Raw genomic sequence first — 17,331 nt, 5'->3', positions numbered from 1 at the left:
GTTACTGGGATCTTGCCTCTCCTTTTAACTGCCTTGTTCCAGATCCCACCCTTACATGCTACCTGGGACTCGGATTCCTGGAAAAGCCTCAACCCCAGCAGGCAGCTGTCTGAATGGGGACCAATGGTCCTCTATTTAAAAGAAAGCCTCAGATTTCTCTGGGGGTAAGCTCTCCCTGCTATAGAGATTGTGCAAGAGTCAGAGATTGGACTGAGTTAGACTTCCTAACTTAAGAGGCCAACGTGTGCACACATGCACATTGTCAGTGATCACTGAGCAGCCTGGCCTGGTTCTACAGGGTATCTGTTGAGAGAGGGTGGGTCACAGTAGCAGACTATATGAAGTACCTGGCATATGCTTAATTCCAAGGCTTATTATGGCCAATAAGAAAATACCCATTTTACAAAATGTACCTTCAGAAAGATATTCAGTATGTGGGCACCCAGCACCCTGAGTCCATTCAGGTGGTTGGGGTCAAGCTGATACTCCACAGATGTGGAGTATACCCTGCAGCCCAAGACCAACTAATGGGGTGCTAGTTGCACATACATGGGTACCCCAAGTCAGGGTAACTACGGATATGGAAAGGGACAAGTGACTGAAGAGGAACAGTCAGAATAGAAAGTTATAAAAGAAACACCTCAGAGCCTTCAATACTGGGAGACTCTGGCATCACAGTACTATGGCACACGCATGGGCAGAATGGGTCAGGGGAACCAGGGACTTAGAAGAGGGCAGCTGTAGGGAGATGCCAGGCCACAGTAGCAAGCAACTGGATGTAGCTAGTATATGCCTAATTCCCAGGCTGATCCTACACAAATGTGCATATTTTCTCTAAAGGCAGAGCTAGAGAAATCTATATTGCCTGGGCAGTGTGGCACAGCCAGAGATAACCTCCGAAAAGAGACACCTAGGCAGCCTTGATTGATGGAGAAGCCCTGGACACCGTAGAGACAGCCAGTCCAAATGGGACTAACAGTCCTTAGTGTCAAATAGCCCACAGACAGATATTCAGAGTGTGGGTCTCTCCACCCTAGAGGCCAAGCAGGTGGTTGGAGATTGGCTCTAGCTCCAGAGCCCCAGAGTGTCCCCTGCAGCCCAATGCCAACTTAGAGTGCACGCTTCATATACATAAGCTGCAGAGGTCAGGATAACCAGGGACCTGGAATAGGAGAGAGACCGGGTAATGGGAGGAAACTACTGCGGATACGGGACATCTAAACTTTTCCAAGACTTACTCTGCACAATTGGGTCTATTCCACTTTAGGGCAGAGCTGGAGGGCTTCGACTGCCCTGCCAGGTCGGGGCCTGACCACTGGCCTGGTTAGCCAGCCAAAGGAAGTGCCCAGGAGCCTTGAGTTCTGGAGAAGCTTGCCACCCTATTGGGCAATCTGTCTAAATGGTGAATGACAGTCACAAACTTAAAGTTGCCATGTCAGAAGTTTCCCTCTGACCTGAGAGCTATGCAGGTGCTTGGAAATCAGCCGGGTCTGGAGTGCTCTGGCTATCCAAAGCTGACTGATAGGTAAGAATGAGCATGCAGGCCCAGTAGGCCAAGGGACCTAAATTAGGACAACTGTGGGGAGAGGCAAGGTCTTAGCAGCAGGCACTAGGCGATACACGTTATCATCCTAATTTGAGTCTGAACCTACACAAAAGCATATATTCTCCCCGAAGAAAGAGGTAGAGAAATGTGGACTGACGAGGTGCAGACGAAACATCTGCAGGTCAGATGGAAAGGGCAACTGCACAGAGAGATCAGGTCACAGGAGTAGGGTATTTGGAGGTACCTAGCATCTTGCCTCATTCAAAGCCTTAGACTAAACAAATGCACAAAATTCCCACTGAATGCCAACCTGGAGGCAACTGCACTGCCTTGCCAGTGCCAGGAGGGGGCGGCAGCCAAGGTATCCTCCTTGCAAGAGAAGCCAGGGGCCCCACTAGGCAGCCAGTCCAAATGGGGACTGACTGTCGCCACATTCAGTCTACCTCTGATAGATTCTCAGGGTTGGGATCCCTCCACCCAGGAGGCTATTGGACCACCTGAAGTCCCAGAGGCCTGGAGGGCCCTGCTTTCCCCAAAATAGGCTAGAAGGGTACCTCTTGGGCATGCCTGAGGTGCACGAGCGCAGGAAGCCAGCGAGCAGAACAGGGCAGGTATGCCCAGAGGCCAGGCTGACCCTTGGCCCCCAAAGTCTCTGCCTAATTCTAAACCCTATACTATGCAAATGTACATATTTGCCCCAAAGTGAAGCTAGAGATATCCAGACTGACTTGCCTGGACGGGGCCTATGTGGCCGCTAGGGCATCCTGCACTAAGAGACATCTGGGAGTTTTGATTCCTGGTAAACCCAAACCCCATCAGGCAGACAGCCTTTTCCAGTGGGGACAGTGGCCTCAGAAAGATTTTTGTGGGGAGAGATCCTCCTTCTAACTCAAGTGGGAACCAGCTTAAAGGGCTCTGGCTGGCCCCAGCTGCCCTTGGCCTACTGAAGAGATACAAACTGCATATTCTCGAGCTGCACAATTCAGGGGAGCCGGTGACCTAGGGACAGGGCAGGGGTCTCGAATGGATTGTTGGGGTAGAAGATATCTGCTTTATCGTAATTGTTAACTCCCACAAATAAGCGTATTCTCCCAGAAGGCAGAGCTGGAGAAAGCCTTGAGCCGGTGGGGCAGCATGGGATGGCCTAGGTCACAGAACTCTGGGAGCCCTGGCTGTTTGAGAAGCCTCTGCGCCCAGTCAGGCATCCACTCCAAAGGGGGAGTGTCTGCCACCAGTTGAAGAAGCATGAATACATTTACATTTACTTTTTTTTATTGCAAGGGAGATTTCTGACTTTCCCTAAAAACTACCTCAGCGACTCTGAGGGTGTGGGCTGTCCCTCCACCATGGGCGCTCGTTGAACAGCTGGTGCCAGGTTCTAACACTTCCACGTAGGAGCAAAAATGTATGGCTCTTGCCCATCCCATGGGGTTCCCCTTCTGTGGCTGTTCTTTTGATATTTATGGCAGAAAATACCAGCACACAAATGTGGATTGTTTTCATTTGTGCCCATTTATCTTCTTGCTGATAGCATTCCCTGTTTCTTCAATACATGGATTCCTTTCCCCTCTGTGTGGCCTCACAGTTCCACCTTGGCGAAGTCCCTGGGCTCTCCAGGCTTCATGCCCCAGCTCTGCAAGGGAAAGTGGGCAGAGATGACTCAGAAGCCCTTTCTAGGTCAGATACCCTGGGTGGTACAATTTTTGTCATTTAGAAGTTGAGAGACAGAGCTACAGTCCAACAGCTCCCTGTTCGCTGAGGCAGCAGGTCCTCAGCATATCTTACAGAGAGGGTATGGGGTCTAGGACCTCCTTTTTCATCTTTGCTCTAAATGTCTTTTCCCTGCATGGTGGCAGAGCAACATCACCAACACTTAGGACAACTGGAGTAGTTTTGTATGGGGGGACCTGGGTTTGGGGCTGACACCTCACCTCACAGAGCTACAGTGACACCAGCTGAGGTGGTTTCCAGCGTTATTCCCATTTCTCAGACAGCAAAACAGAGAGTAGAGCCTGTGTTTTTAACTTTCATACTATACCACCTCCTATTTTAAAATAATAATAATAGGGGCACCTGGGTGGCCCAGTTGGTTAGGCGACTGCCTTCGGCTCAGATCATGATCCTGGAGTCCCCGGATCGAGTCCCACATCGGGTATCAGGTTCTCTTCAGCGGGGAGTCTGCTTCTCCCTCTGACCCGCCCCCTTCTCATGCTCTCTCTCTCTCATTCTCTCTCTCACAAATAAATAAATAAAATCTTAAAAATAAAATAATAATAATAATAATAATACTAAAACAACTGGTTATATTTACAACCCAGGAAGCTAACCAAAAAGCCTTGAGGGCCAGGATGCCAAATGGGGTTTCTCTTGCTTTGGGCACCACCCTTTATCATAAGTCCCTAAACCTCCCACCTTCACTGACATTTCTTGTAAAAGGAGGCCAGTTCTTGAGATGCCAAGTTGTTTCACTCCAAAGCCTATGTAAACTGCAATGTTACGTGAAGTCACAGGTGGGCCTGCAGTAGGGTATGGTGTTCATTCATAAATGTAATTACACCCCTGTAATTAGGGGTGCCTGGGTAGCTTGGTCAGTTAAGCATCTGCCTTTGACTCAGGTCATGATCACAGTGTGATTGAGCCCTGGATCGGGATTGAGCCCTGCATTGGGCTCCGTGTTCAGCATAGAGCCTGCTTCTCCCTCTCCCTCAGCATCTCCCCCTGCCCGTGCTCACTATGTGCTCTGTCTCAAATTAATAAATAAAATATTTAAAAAAACCTATACTTAATCACTTAGGTTCTAAGTGAGCTGTCTTTCTTCTCCCTTTTCCTTTCCTTTTTTTTTTTTTTTTTGTTCTCCCTGAGAAACTTCAGGGGTTGGAGAGGATGTTCAGCCTCTATGAGGTCTGCTGACTTCCCCAAAGCTGTTCCATCCACCTGGAATAACAGGCTCCTCCAGCAGTTCTGTTACAAACACAATGCCACCATTCCAAAGTCAGAGTATAAGGCAAAAACCAAAGATGAGTGAAATTAACCTTTGAAAACCTCCTAGAAGGGGCGAGGAGCCGGAAGCCATCCCCTACTGGTGATTTCAGCTTTCCTGCCAGGCCTGGAACAGCCTTGGTTTCTCCAGTAGTTCCACAACCAAGGCCATCTTCATACCCTGAGGCACAGAACTAAAAACCTCTGTAATTTCCTATGAGGATAGCAATAAAAGTTTCTTTTATTATGTTAATGAGGTGGCTTTGGATCTCCCCTAGGAACTGGGGCTGGTTGGCAGTGGGGTCAACTTGTGATTAGAGCCATGGACCCTTGAGCCCACCAGCCAGACCTCTGGGGAGAGAACACAACTGGACATGAAGATCAATGGCCAATAGTCAATAATGTAATCAATCATGCCTGTGAAATGAAACCTTCATAAAACAACGTTTCTCATAACATCGTGCATTTGTAGAACACGCTTTGATTTTAGACTTTCTGTTTCAGCCAAACTAGCAAAAAGGGTCAGGTTTTTGTTTTGGTTTTGGACATTCTCATATTTGGAATCATAAGGGTTCTGTGCCCAACTCCACCACGGGTGTGGGAGGTGGTGTTCCACTCACCAAATTCTCTGACACCAGCTAATTGTGCTACAATATAACTCAAATCTGACGCTATCTATGTGGACATAGATACCTGGAGAGAGCAGGGGCTCAGTCCCACAAAACTGTCCCCCCAACCACTGCCCCACCGCACACATACTGCACACTTCAGACAAGAGGCACAAATCCCGGTTGTCACCCGTGCCTCTGACCAACCTATTTTCCAAATTACAGCCATTACTGTTACCACTGCTACTGTGGGACTGGCCTTGCATCAGACTGCACAAACCACCCAATTTGTGCAAAAATGGCACGGGAATGCTATCAAGGCTTGGAATCAACAAACAGTCCTAGATCAAAGATTTCATGAAAGAGTCCTTGATTTAAAAGAAGCTGTAATATATATAGGAGAGAAGATCTTGCAAATATAAGCCTTCACCTTCCGTGTGATTAGAATGTTTCTTCCTTCTGTGTTACTCCTACACCTATAATAAATCAGAAATACCATGGAACAAGATTTCACCATATTACTAGTCATGATGGTGGTAATTTAACTGTGGATATTAAACAGCTTCAAGATACTATTCAGGGCATTCCTTGTGATCCTTACAATCAGTTCCAAGAGTGAGTTTCGCACAAAGGATTAATGATATTCTGTCTGATGTAAAACCCTTTGCTTGAATCAAAACACTGGTGCTGGCATTATAGGTGGAATGATGATACTTTTTATTGCTATAGTCTTTTTACGCTGAGTCCTCAGATGCTCACGAACATCTTTCTGACGACCAATGGTTCAAGAACTTGCAAAATGGATTTTGCTGCTTCTGCATTAACAAAAACGGGGGGGAATGAAACCATCCCTCAGAATGATAGGCTGCTTAAAATATCACTAATGAGAAATGGTACTGGTCACGCAAGCATGCTTGACGATGACCTTGAGAAAACCTGAACTAGCAGCAGGCCTCGGGTGGAGAGGAGGATACACGTCCTTGAAGCCCAGCAGCTCAGGGTGGAACATCACCTGTTTCCCTTTTCCATTGTCTCCCCTGCCTCAGGAAAGCCTGCTGTTAGAATAATCCCTTTATGTGCACTTGCTCCGCCAAAAATCCAAGCCGCTGGGCCAGGCACAGCCTACTCTGTTTACCTACAAGACTGTGGTCACCATAGGCCTCCCATTCCTTCTGGTTGACCTACAAGACCCATGACGAATGTATAACCTCCTCCTTTGTTGGGTGTGATCTTGTATCTAATAAATACGGGACTGAGGAGTTTTGGGGGGTGACGGTCCTTTCAGTGTCATCTCTGCTCCCTCCCTCTCCCAGGTGACTTGTTTGTTCCTCATTCTTCTCCCCAGTGCCATCAGGAAGGGGCCCCCAAATGCCTGGCAGAGGGAAGAGATGCACGGAGGGAGGCCTGGTGCTTGTGTGAAGTGGGATGTCACTCAGTGCTCCGGGAGCTGTCATACCCTCAAGGCAAAGCTGTCCTCCTGTGCCCTGAGCCACAACCTTTGATGCCAGACCCATACTCTAGGCCAGGAGTGTCTTTACATTGCCCTAGGGCTGTGAAGCAAAAAGATTCCGTGGCGTCCCCAGTGGGAGAGGAGCAGCGCTTCCAATAGACAAGGGTGAGTCTCCCCACTTTGCCCTCCCCAGGCCAGTGTTCTCCCAGGCCCCCCCAAAACGGAAAACCTACTCTCACTCTTCAAGGGTCCGTCCTTCTTGCCCTACCCGCTCTGCTGGGCCACGGGAACCTGGAAATGATGGCGTCGGGCTTCCCATGACAGCACCCATTCGGCTCCCAACTTTTGCGCACTTGACCCACAGAAGAGACTCAGGAGAGCTATGCAGAGAAACTAGAACAGGCTTTAATTAATAAAATTAACACTACCTAAAGGTTCTGCAAAGAACATAGGGAGAAGGGAGGGGAAGCCTGTGGGCAGCGGCAGGAGTCCCAGGAGCTGTGGGACTGGAGGCCAAAGGGACACGGATCTCCATGTACTGTCCCAAAGCCCATGCCCCCTGGGATCACAGACGAGGCCTCAAGCCCCCACATTCCTTCAAACTGCTGGTTCAGGGATTGGGAAGTTTTCCCAACGTTGGCTGGCTGGCTGGGAGCCCGGTTTTGCTCCAGGACCGGGCTTGATTTGTGTCTCCCATTCCACACTAGTCTTGCACCGGTGTCATCTAGAAGGAAGTGCAACACCGGCTACTTTTCCAGGAAGCTATTGGCTCAGCCGAGCCTCTGCCTCTTGGAAGCAGGCTGTGATTTGGAGGAAAACGGCTTGTTGCCCGGTGCAGATCTTTTGCGTCCTCTCCGGTGCTGGGCAGGGAATGAGGGGTTCTTTGTGGCAAGGCTGCTTGTTGGGGCCCTGCTCGTTCCTGCTGTAATGCTCAGAGCCCCAAACCTGGAGCACAGATCTGCAACTACATCTCCTCTCCCCAAACCTGGGGGTGCTGCGGTAAGCCCCATGCTGATGGGGGCCGGCATTGTGTTGCCAGCTTGGGGGCCGGGCTGCTGGCTGTTGGGCCCAGCATGGGACACGGCGCCCGGCACCTGGGGGGCAGTTGCCAAGCCAGAGGCAGAGGCAGTGGGCTGTGATGTGGACGAAAATGCTTTGTTGCAGGGTGCAGCTCTTTTGCACCTAATGAATCGCTGGGCAGGGAATGAGGGGGTCTTGGTGGCAAGGCTGGTCTGGGCTGTGCTGACCAGAGAGGTGGGGCCACTAGGAGGAGAGGCCAGGACGCCCCCATCCCCGCAGGCAGCCTTGCTGGCAGAGCTAATGCCATCTGACCTGGACCTCTTCCTGCTCTGGTGCCTGGGGATGTGACTGAAGCTAGGGGCACTCGGGGCTCCCGACACAGGCTGGTTCGTCGTGCCGGCTCCAGCGGTCCCCGACAGGGTGCTCTGGCGTGGGTGGCCCCCTGTGTTTGGGCCCAGGCTTGCCCTGGAGCCCTGTGGGCCGTTTGGGGCCCTGATCGTTCCTGCTGTAATGCTCAGAGCCCCAAACCTGGAGCACAGATCTGGGACACCATCACCTCTCCCAAAACCTGGGGGTGCTGCGGAAAACCCCATGCTGATGAGGACCAGCATTGTGCTGCCCCCTGGGGGGCGGGGCTGCTGGCTAATGCGCCCAGCATGGGACACAGCGCCAGGCACCTGGGGGGCTGCTGTCAAGCCAGGGGCAGCGGCTGCGCCAGGGGCGAGTACAGCAGGGGAGGTAGCCGAACCTGGCTGGGCCCTGGCACGGGTGCCCCGGGAGGCAGATGCGGGTAAGGGAACCACATAAACTGCCTGAGTGCCACTGCCCAAGGTCAGCTGGACTACCGTTGTGCTCAGGGCCTGGAGTGGGACTGGAGCCTGAGCTGCCGGCTGTCCATGGGGGGGAGAGCTGTGAAGGGGGCTGGCTGCGGGCCACTGCCCACCAACAGCCCCGAATGGGGCCTGGGCAGTGGATCCCGGGTTGCCACTCCCCCCAGGCAGCGCAGGCAGCCCTGTGGGGACTGTGACTGAGACCATCTTGTCCCCGGGCTGCATCAAGAGGGCCTGGGTAGATGCAACGTTGCTCCCACTGCAGCCAGGGTGAGACCCCAAGAGGAGAGGCTGGGAAGAACCTGAGGAAGAACCGGAGGTGACCTGGGAGTCAGAGGCTGGCAGGGGAGCAGCCACTGCAGCAGGCAGGGCCAAGGCACTGGATGGGCTAGTTGGGCCACAGCTGCAGGTGGCCTCTGTGTCCCCTCGAAGAGCATCTTGAATGCGCTGGAGAGCAGCTGTCTTTTCCCGGTCAAGGTCCTCAGCAGTCACTCGAAACCCCGGCTGAGGGGGTGACGGCAGCCTCAGAGGCTCCCCTCGCCTGTGTGGCAGCAGACTAACCTTGCGTTTTCCGGGCCTGGAACAGTCAGCTGGGGATGAGCAGTTCCTCGGCGTTGTTTTCTGCCCGGTGGTGGTATCGGCAGCCTTTTCCGGCTGGTTCTTCTGGCGAAGGGCAGGCACTCCGGCAGGACACAAGGGGCTCTTTTGGCTGACTTTTTTGGGGGACCTCGGGGGCCACGCGGCCTGACTTGTGGCCAGACCCCTCCTCCTCTGCACCGGGTAGCAGCCCATGGTGGAACTGTAAGAACTGGTGATGGCATTTCGAGTGGGGCAGGAGCTCCTCTGGGAGCTGGGGGACTTCTTACTGTATGGGTCTTCTGAGCTCTCTTCCTGGGGGACGGCTCTCAGCAGAGGCCCAGGCCTGGGCACAAAGGAAGAGAGGCCTCCGTGGACCCCCAGGGGACTAAATGCCCTCTGTGGGGTCCCAGTGCCTTGAGGGCCCTTTCTGTGAGGACCCTGGGCCTGGGCCAACCCTTTGCCGCTCCGACTGGGGTCTCTGCCCACCCGCTCCGCTGTGGAGACATCATGGACGTTCCTGGGTGCCGAGGGCCGCAGCCCGGTGACGAACCGCCTCTGCAGCACACAGGGGGTGACCGTGTCCACGATGGACTCGCAGTTGCGGCGGCAGGACACCTGCGATCCAGGAGCTGACAGCATCGCCTTCAGCCGGCAGCCCCACCTGCAGAAGGTGGTGAGGAGTCCCAGGAAAAGAAGGCGCAGGTTCTCCAGGGTCCCGGAGAAAGCTGCTAGGAGTGAGCATGGTTGCCGGCTCGTGGAGGACCGCCTGCGAATGGACCCCGGGGCGTGGACCGCCGGTCGAGCCCTGGGCGCCAAGAGTTGTCTGCGGCCACAGGGAGCCAGGTGGGGGCCCCGCAGAGCCCGGGGATGGGGGGAGGGGCACGGCCTACTCAAGGAGGTGCCCATAGAGCAGTCCGGTAAGGCTAGACGCTGAGGATAGCCAACTAGGCTCGCAGCGCTCTCCTTCAGCTGCCAAGTCGCAGCCGAAGGCCTAGAGCACAATGCGGGACCTGTTGCCAGGACACAGCTCTAGAACCTGGAGCCTGAGGATTGAGGGCGAGCAGGAACCCCTGTGCACTCACACAGCTTCTGTTGGGTCATCACCCGGGTCATGAATCAGGCCTGCAGAGGTGCTGTGGAGGGGTCCACTCCCTCGTTCCCCACACTTGGGGGGTTCACAGATCTCTTGGGCTTGAAGGCTGAACTGAGGAAGAGAAATGGGGGCACAGTGGGTGCCAGCCACCTCCCCTGGCTACTTCTGGGTGGGAACAAGGGAGACTTTACTTTTCATTGTACATCCTCTAGACCATATTTTGTTTTGAAGCTTTAATTTTAAAATTAAATTTTAATTTTAAATTCAAATTTAAATGTGGGTCTCCATTGTCCCATCAAAGCATTTCTCAATGCCTGATCGCAAGAGGCCCCATGGAGCCCAGCAGCACAATAAGAAATGTTGTATCACGTTGTATCAGACCTCAAAGCTAACTATGCAGTCATTCCTTCCATCATTTCCCAAAAGTTCCATTCATTTCTGTGCAAACTTGGAATTCTCCTGAAGATAGGCAAGCATTTTCCTAGAGCAGTAGATGTATGTCTCTTGCGTTTCAGAAATCCCCCAGTGTCCCTGCCTTCCATCTGGGGCTTCAGGGTTGCCATGAGCCCACTCACCCAAGGCAGAGGGTGTCCTTTCACGGACTCCTCAGCTGAGGCCGGTCACAGCAGGACGGAGCCCGCCCCGCTGCTGAGGTCCACCTGTGGCAGCTGTGCGCTTGGCCTGAGGCCCCTCTGCGGGCCACATACTGTCCACGCCTAGAGCGGTCCTGTGGGAGGACTGGAAACTTGTTCACCATCTGTGGATACTTGGTAGGTCCTTGCAAAGTGATAGCTCAGCTCCCTTGTGAGAGCAGGGGAATCTACAGTTCCCGGTATTGAAATCTAGGATTTTCCTTACCAATATTTCAGTACTTCTGAAATCTCACAGAAGTGGAAAAGGCAGGATCTAAAGTTTAAACATACACAGCATGCCTCCTATGATACAGACCAACAGAGATTACTGCTCATGTCCGCTGAAAGTTGCGCAAGTAGTTAAAAGCTAGCAAAGGCAGACACAAAGCAATTTTATATCAGTACTCGAGGACATGTGAATCATTAGACAGCACAGTGCAGAGTAATGAGGAAATGAGCTATTGATACATTTCACTAACATGACCTTGAGTGAACAAGCCAGAAATAAAAAAGGACCTAACCGTGTTTTTGCATCACTGTTGTAGCCTTGATTCCTCCTGTTTGGTTCCTAACTTTGCATTCACCTACATTCCGGCACAATAGCAAATAACATTGGTGGAAACAGACGCTATTGCCCCTTAGCTAATTTTAAAGGAAACACTTCTTTGTAATTTCTCTGTTTAAGGAGACACGGGCTCCTGGGTGGCTCAGTCTTTTAAACAGCTGACTTGGACTCAGGTCATGATCTCAGTGTCCTGGGCTCGAGCCCCGGTCATCAGGCTCCATGCCTGGCATGGAGTATGCCTCTCTGTCTCCCTGTACGCCTCCCCCCTTCTCATGCGTGCACTCTCAATCTTTCTCTCTCAAATAAATAAAATCTAAAAAAAAAAAAAAAAAAAGAAGAGAAACACGAATGACCTTTTTCCTATGGGTCAGTCTATTCCTTCCTATTCAGGAATCTTAAAATGTTTAAGATGTGTTCATAACTACCTCACATTACATTTGAGAGAACAGCTCTATTTTTGCACATTAAATGCTAATTAATAAATGTCCAGTTGTTGCCTGCGGTTGGGTGAAGAAGCCATGTTACTGGTGGCAATTGTCAATTGTGATAACTAGTGGAGACACACTTTGATCACTTCCCTTTCAAATATCATTCTGTCTGTATTTTTGTGAATGCAGAATTTAGTAAATAATGCAATATACATGGAGAAAATAAGCTTAAAATTGGTAATTTCAGTAAGATATTCATTCTGTATTCTTATTTATAGGGTTCATTTAATTATATGATTCAATCTTATTTATATGATTCAATGCACTGGATCTTTAGTAAAATTAATTGTGAGTGGGGTTTTGGTTATTTTTTCCACCCTGGTTTGAATAATTAGCCATGTCCTCTGATATCTCATTGCTGAGAAATATGATGGTAAAAACCAAAGGCTTGGTGTGTTCCTTAAAGATGTGTGGACCTGCTGCAGGTCCTGGAATCATGTTAATCCAGAAAATGCACAAGAACCAAAGAGGCAGGAAAGCCTGCAGCTGCTTTCCTGTCCCAGAGCAAGGGACACAGTGTAGTGACTAGTGTTTTGCTGCCCTCTTCTGGTTCGTGTTGGAAGCCCTTGTTTAGACACCTTCCAAGAACGCGGCTTTAGGGTTCAAAAAAATAGAGCTTCCCTATGACCCTGCAATTGCACAACTGGGTATTTACCCCAAAGATACAGATGTTGTGAAAAGAAGGGCCGTCTGTACCCCAATGTTCATAGCAGCAACGGCCACAGTCGCCAAACTGCGGAAAGAACCAAGATGCCCTTCAACCGACAAATGGATAAGGAAGCTGTGGTCCATATACACTATGGAGTATTATGCCTCCATCAGAAAGGATGAATACCCAACTTTTGTAGCAACATGGACGGGACTCGAAGAGATTATGCTGAGTGAAATAAGTCAAGCAGAGAGAGTCAATTAAGATATGGTTTCATTTATTTGTGGAGCATAAGAGATAACACGGAGGAAGGACATGGGGAGATGGAGAGGAGAAGGGAGTTGATGGAAACTGGAAGGGGAGGTGAACCATGAGAGACTGTGGACTCTGAAAAACAATCTGAGGGTTTTAAAAGGGAGGTTGGGGGAGCCTGGTGGTGGGTATTATGGAGGGCACATATTGCATGGACACTGGGTATGGTGCATAAACAATGAATTCTGTTACACTGAAAAGAAATTAAATTTAAAAAATAGTTCATTAAAAAAAAAAAAAAAAAAAAAACAGAAACCCACCGTACTCAGGGAAAAACGTACTCCCCCAAGAACATCCACGAAGAGAGAAGCGTGGATGACAGGGGAATCGGCCCACTTCCTGATGGGGGAGCGCCCAGGCTAAGGAGCCGGCCTCTCCCATGTCAGCGCCTTGAGTTGGAAATGGGCAAGCGTCAGTTTCCCCACAGTGTATGTGAACGCTGGAAGCAAAGGCCTTCTGCCTCACTGTGAGAAAGAAGTCTGTTGGAGGGGGCCACCGTCCCCATACAACATGGCTCCAAGGAGAAGGATGCCTTCTCAAACCTCAGCCTAGCCTAAGCAGTGGGCCAAGGCCTTAACTCCAGGAAGCAAGCCCGATGCTGAGCCGCCTTTCCCGACCATTGCTCTTTCCTGGGGAGAGAAAGACTCGCCCCGTGTGTTGCTGCTGAAGTCTAAGGAAGGGCCCGGGTCGTGGTGTCTCAGGAACTCCAGGAAGGCAGCCCCCAAACTTGGCCTCAGTGCACCAGGCACGTGGCAGAGGCACTGGCACCTGCTGTCCCCTGGCCGCCAACCTAACAAGCGGTGCACAGCCTCTGGACCTACGGCAGAACACAGACTCCCGCTCAGAGTGCACAAGACTACTTCTGAGAGCCACCCCACTCTCGCAGCATTACCTTAGAAGAGAGTCCCCGAACCCTGCTGGGCCACCTTTCGGAGAGAGGCATGTTGCGTACCTGTCTGGTGGCAAGGATGCGGTACCAAGGCCCTCCTTCAGGCAAACATCCTCCAGGCTCCGTGAGCACAGAGGCCTATTCGAGACGGTGATGGAAGCGCCTGGCAAGTGCAAACAGCTGACCTCATGGCCACGCGTCTGTGGCGCCCCTCATACCTGGTCCGGGGAAGGGAGAAACATTTTGGACCCTGGAAGCATAGAGGAAGGCGCAATGGTGGGGAGGCCCCGTCAGCTCCCACTTCCCCTACAGCCACAAGCCTTCTCTCAGATGCAGGCCCTGGTTCCTCTACATGGAGGGCCCAAGGCTTCACCCCGCAGAACCTGTCAGTGTATCCAACACCCCTCATCTGACAGCGTGTTTCAGGGAGACAGCCTTGTCACATGGTGCCTGGAAGCTGATCGGGTGTGTGGCGACTTAAACTCTAAGAAACACCGTCTTGGCAAAAAAACATCTTCCCTAGAACAACTTCCATGAAGAGCCAAGCCGGGATGTGGTACAGAAACACCCCGCATACTGATGGGGGAGAGCGGGGCCGAGCAGCCAGCTCTCTCCAGTCACCATTTTGGGTCGTGAGGGGGAAGCAAGTTTCCAAGAGTGTGTGTGAATGCCTGAGGTAAAACCATCTGCCTCCCTGTTAGAAAGAAGTCTGTTTGAAAGGTGACCACCCTCCCCTGACAGGGCGTGTCAAGGAGACTGGCGCCTTCTCAAAGGTCTGCCTAGAGGCCTAAGGAGAGTGCCATGCTCTCATCTCCCACAGACTAGCTTGAAGGTCAATGGCCTTTTGTGCACATGGCTCTTTTTACTGAGGAAAGAATCGCGCCCATATGTGGTGGGGCAAGTCTAAGGAAAGTGCCTTGACCTTAGGTCGGTGGAATGTCTGAGGAAGCTCTTCCTTCACTATGGCCTCAGAGCAGGTGGCCATGCTGCCTGGGGACCGGCTCCTGCTGTCTCCCAAACTCGATCTGAACCATGGGCAAGGACTGCAAGACTGACTGTGGAACCCAGACCCCAGCTCTGAGTGTGCAAAGGATCTGACTCGCCTGACTGATGCCAGATGTCTTAGTGAGGAGCATGTGATGAAACCAGGCCACAGGCAACGGCCTCCACAGTGTTGCCAGAATACAGGACTCCAGCGGATCTCCCAAATCAACACCACCCTCTGAGTGTCCCCTGAGGCCAAACCTGTAGCCCAAACCTCACCCAGTAGCTAGCAGTCCACTCAGCCCTCGGGAGAGGATGCTGCACTGCCATCGATTTGACCCCTAACACCTTCAGAACTGACAACTGAACCCTAGGCCTAGACTTCTGCCTCCCTCACCTGGCCCTATCCCTGCTGGTGAGTCTGAAGTGGGTAGTGGAGCCGTGGGCAAGAGCAAGGATGGTCGGAGCCAAGGGACATAGCAGGTCCCGTGATGTTGCTGGAGACCATGATGCTAGTGGAAACCCGAAGCTTCAGGAACCCTAAGAGCATCTGCCTAAGTCCAAGCCAGAAGGCAGACACTCACTTTACTGCTGGTCTGCCACCAACCCTCAAAACTTTCTCAGCCCCACCACTAGCCAGGTACTTTCCTGCCTCGGGGGCTGCCTCTCACCCTACCCTAAGCTTGGCTCTGGCCCTCTGAGGGCCCGAATGGCCAGGCAGAGAATCAAAGGGTTTTGGGACCCAGGGCCAGTTCAGGGCAAAACCCCCAGGAACACAAAACCAAGGAAGCCATGGGCAACAGACCCAGCGGGGCTGAGAGCATGGTTCTGGTGAAATCCTGAACCGCAATCCTGCGAGGGCCCTAGACCCTGAGACACCACCCTAGCCCTGAGCTTCACCCTAAGGCTTACCCTCGACTCTGGCTGCAGGGCAGGGCTCTACACTCCCACTGGCTCAAACATCTTCCCAGACTGTAACCCCAACCCTAGCCCTGGCTGTGGGTCTGATGGTGTCTGGTTCTGAGGACCCTGTGGAAAGGGCTCCCCTAATTCAGGCCACACTCACCGTCCTGGAGCCCAGAAGGAAACCGGGCCACTTGACAACGCCCAGGGTTTGTGGGCCCACAGAGTTCCAGCCACAAACCTGAACCCTGGCCACACTAGGTGCCACCCGCCTCCCACCCCCTACCCTACACCCCCACATTCCCGAGGCCACAGCTGAAGCCCGAGTCTCACCTGAATGTTTACCCTCTGCCCAGCCCTCATGGTAGGAACGCTGCAGGGCTACGCAACGGGCCCCTGGTGTTTATGGGAATGGCACACAAGCCCTTGCACTGGATATGGCCATGACCTGTCCAGAAGCCTACTTGTGAGCCAAAGGTGAACCTGGGACACCGTCTGGCAAGGCCAGGCCACTCTGGCAAACAAAGAAGAAACCTTCGGTGCATCAAGCACGGGGGTGTTTCTGCAGCCCAGGAGGCTAGCGAACACACCGCCGCTTCAGGAAGACTAAGAGGAACTTGCTGGGGCCCACTTGGAATCTCACCCTCACTCTAGCTCTCCGTTCGGTCCTCGGGCACTTCTTCACCACACCTTTCAGATAGGTGCGTGACAGCTTCCAGCTTCTCAAGCCTAACCCTAGCGGTCAGCCTGACCCCGCCTGAGAAGGCATGAGGGGAGTACTGTGCTAGACACCCAGCTCGAAGATACGACATGGTAGGAAAACCCTCCGTCAGACTAACAGCCTCAAGGCACACGGAGCAGAGAGGCCTTTCCAAAGGGGTGTGTGCAAATGCAAGGCAAGTGCCACAGGCTTACCTTGGAGAAACCAGTCTGGTGAGCACGCCACACCTGGTCCTGTGAAGAGAGAAGAATTTCTGATGTCCGGAAGCGTTGAGGAAAGTGCAAATCCCTCATCTCCCCAAAAGAACTATGGAGAGGATGGTCATCGACTAACATTTTCCCCTGAAGCTAGAAGCTGTCTCCCAGATGCAGGCGAGAGCATAGTTACTTGGTAGGGCCCTTACACTCAACTCCGAGAAACCGGCTTGTGCAGGATGCACCTCTGCCCTGGCATCCTGTTTCGGGGAGACAGTAGCGCTTTGACACGGATGCCTGGAAGCAGAATGAAAGTGCCGTGCTGGGCCCTGAACTCTAAGGAACAACTCTTGGGGAAAACCGTCCTCCTCTGATCATCTTCATCCATGGACATAGACGCGTCGAAGTGTAAGGGAAATGTCCAGTGTACTTATGTGGGAGGGACAAGGCCGCGCGGCCGGCTTCCCTCAAGTCACCGTCTCGTTCCATGAAGGGAGAGGCAAATTTCAGAGTGTCTGAGAATGCACGAGGAAAAGGCCACTAGCCTCCGTGGGAGAACTAAGTCAGGGCGGACGCGACCACCCTCCCCTAACATGTTCAGTTTTAAGACTTAAAAAAGGGTGTGGAGGGTTTACGAGAACACAATTAAAATGTTCCGTTTCACCTAGTAATTAGGGAGTGCAACTGAAAGTGAGCTTTGAAAAATCTTTGAAATATGAAACATCGCTGACTTTCAAAAGCTGCACCGAGATTAATAGGAAGAGCCCTGGGAGTGTTGCCCCCGTGCCTGCTTGGTGTGGCGGTGGGTGAGGTGGCCCCTGGGCGCCAAGCTCCTTGCTGCCCATGGTGGCGGCAGACCTGGGTGCATAGGGGACAGCGGCGACCCTAG

The sequence above is a fragment of the Mustela nivalis genome, assembly GCF_964662115.1.
Source record: "Mustela nivalis genome assembly, chromosome: 17".
NCBI lineage: Eukaryota > Metazoa > Chordata > Mammalia > Carnivora > Mustelidae > Mustela > Mustela nivalis.
This window is presented reverse-complemented; position numbering follows the sequence as displayed.